Source organism: Clupea harengus, chromosome 4 (assembly GCF_900700415.2).
Source record: "Clupea harengus chromosome 4, Ch_v2.0.2, whole genome shotgun sequence".
Lineage (NCBI taxonomy): Eukaryota > Metazoa > Chordata > Actinopteri > Clupeiformes > Clupeidae > Clupea > Clupea harengus.
Genome location: NC_045155.1, coordinates 24,172,523 through 24,175,924, shown reverse-complemented (window position 1 = coordinate 24,175,924; position 3,402 = coordinate 24,172,523).

The window sequence follows — 3,402 nt, the reverse complement described above, 5'->3', positions numbered from 1 at the left end:
GGCTTTAGTTGTGAAGCCTAAACATATAGTTTCAGGTATGGTAAAGTAAGCCCGCCATCAGATTTAGAGAGCTGTGGAGTCTCGAGTCTTTTCTGGCTCTCCTACCTTGCCAAATAAATCGGGATATAAAGCGATCCAGCATACAAAATATTTATTTTGGTACGGGAATAAGGAGAATCTAAAATGGGTACAGTAGTCTTGGAAGAACATTCATACGGGTAGATTCTATTCGACCCAACAGGGACAAGGGAAGGGATGACCAGTGGGCTAGATCCAGTCTGATTTTATTTATTAATTTGTCATAATTTATATTATAGTTTATCCAACACAGGTGTTATAAAAAATACCAAGGTATGTAATACCCTCAGGCGGCCAGCGAAATTCACTGTGTTCTTTTGTTTGTTTTGAAATAAGACTGTTAATATCCAGTGCCTCTGTTTTATTAACATTTATTGTATAGCCTGAGTAGTACCCAAATTGTTTTACATTTTTTTTAAAATCTGTAAATAAAAAACCAAGTGAACAGTTTAACACAGTTACATGTTACCTCAAATGGTGTCTGACAATTTTGAGTTTTTTTGTCGTCGGTAGACACAGAACACACTTCCAGAGACGATGAAAATGACCAAAGCTGCAGGAACTCCCCAAGACTCCAGGTTCCCTCTGACATCACTGCTGGAGTGAGCGGCAGGAAGGTGAATCATGGGTAAGGCCTCAGGGGGACTGACACAACCTGAACATTATAAGAGAAAGGATTACTACATCAGACAACGTAATAGAATACAGTCCGGCCTACTCCCCGCCAGTCACTGGTATGTGACTCATGTGGGCTTACTCACTTAGAGACTAACAGCACAGGTATACATTTCATCAGTAGGTTATGATGACCTTAATAATAATAATAATAATAATAATAATATTTGTATTATTATGCGCATCAGCGTCATGGATGTTGCGCTCATGCATAGTATTTGTTATGTTCTACCAGTTGAGCTCCTGGAGCCCGTATCCTGTAGTGACCACTTTACTGACCTGCTGGGTAGTAGTCGTAGTGACCACTTTACTGACCTGCTGGGTAGTAGTCGTATTTCCCCTCCTGAATTAAATGGCCCAGAGGTGGCCAGAGAGTGCACTGGTAAGTCCCGCAGTCCGTCAGCGCGGTCTCGGGCAGGAGCAGGGAGAACTCCTTCCCCACCTCGTACGAATGGTTAGCGCCTCGGTAGACCGTTGTGTGATTGTCATGCAGGTTCTTCTTAACAAGCCCTCGATACTCAGACCCAACCACCTAAAAGAAAAACACACCAAGTGTGAAATGAACGCCTACATCTCTCGCAGGTTTATAGGCCCCTCCCTCGTTTCGTCTTCATCTGAACATTTGTATATCCTAAGATGTTCTACCTGTGTTCTGGAATGTCTATGGTCAACCCTGGGGTTGCTAGACTGCTAGGCCCATCTCCATGGTATATTCCAGCGAAAACTGAGACCAAACCGTCTAAAACATTGTTTTGTTGTTTTCGGGCTGTTGACGCCTCTTTTCGACTAGCTCTGTGTGCGTATGCTAGTCAACAGGTCTCCGCTGTTCATTCTTCCGTTTTATTTCAGTCCGGAATTTGCAGCCGATTTTAGAGCACTGGCTTCGGTTAAACAAATTAGTTAACCATTTCCTTCAATTCAGTTGGTTGACTAGGTTATGTTCATCGTGTCCATCTAGGTTATGTTCATGTTCACTGTATAATTGTATAATTAAATTGGGAACTAGTTTAGCTAGTTTAACACATTGTTAATCTGAGTAATGTTATCGAAGATACATAAAAGTGAGAGTTCATTAAACACATTCTGGAGAGAGAATTTGCGTAATCAGGCAATCTGTTGCATATTCCATAGATGTTTAATTGGCGTTCACTATCGACATAAGCACTGTGCTTTAACCGATACCTAATCTTTATAAATACAGACCATCTTTATTAGTTTGATATGAAGGATACAAACCTTGTACCAGCTGATTTTTCGATACTGCACTCCCTGTACGGAATGTGCCCTGCATGGTAGTGTCACCTGGGATTCTGTTGTCAACACCGCCACGGCAAAGTCCCAATCTGCAGCCAGTAGACACACTGCAGAGCGCATAAGTGTTATTTCGAAATACAAATTTCAAACTAACTAATGTTAACGACACGCAGTACGCAACAGTCTTTAGTCTAGTCTAATGCATTTCCTCAACATAATCGTAGGCTACTCTGCACAAATTCCGGGTACAGCAACGTCTCCGAGTACAGTCAGCGATGCAGGCTAATGTAGTGCATATCATAAGTTAAAGGAATACTTACCCAAAATGCACAACATGTCTTTTGTTTGCTTAATAGTTTCAGCTATTTTAAAGTGTTAGATTGTGCAGGCAATGTTGCTGCGCCATGAAACCAAAAGGGAGATCATAATCAAAACAAACAAGACCGTGTGCAAAGCTGACTTGATTGGTTGCTGGGTTGCATATTGGCGCGAAATTTCCTTTCAATTTGCAGCCGTCGTTTTTTTTAATAGATATAACAAATTAACGGAAAACCAGAGGACCGGGGGAGCAATTCTGCTGGCCTTCTGCTCATCGGTTTTGACTTGGCCACAAACAAACGTCCACTATATTTGCTACTTCCTTTAAAAACATTTTCCTTCATCAATTTATACTTCCTCATTCATTTTCACTAACCCTTAACCAGGGACTTGCGGTCATACACTGTAAAAAAAAAAATATGCCCTTTTAACTTAAAAAGGTTTGTTACCGCGCTGCCTTACATTTTTGAGTTAACTTGACAATAAAACTTATTTTGAAATAACTTTCCGTACTTAGTCAAGTCAACAAAAAATTGCTTCAGCTCTTGTTGTGTCAAAAAAGGTAAGTAAGTTAACTTGACTAACTTGCATGTTGTTTCAGAATAAGAACACTAGTTTATTTAAATACTTAAAACTTGTTGTGTCAAAAAAGGTAAGAAAGTTAACTTGACTAACTTGCATGCTGGTTCAAAATAAGCAGAGGTGTAAAGTAACGAATTACTTTTACTCACGTTACTGTAATTGAGTAGTTTTTTTGTGTACTTTGTAATTTTTAAGTCGTTTTTTAAATCGGTAATTTTACTTTTACTTAGGTAGATTTTGACTGAAGTATTGTACTTCGCTACATTGGAAATTACATCCGTTACTGAGTAAAAAAAAAAAACATAGTTCAAGGCGGGAATCGCGCACCACAATTCTCACTGCAATGGTGGATGCTGCATAGAGTATATGATGGAGTCATGCACGGTGCCGAGTCACGAGAGATAGATATGGAGGAAGATGATAGTGCGGACTACCAACAAGCTGCGGACCACCAACAAGCTGAAGCACCGAACTTTCCGCCAGTTGAAATTAAAG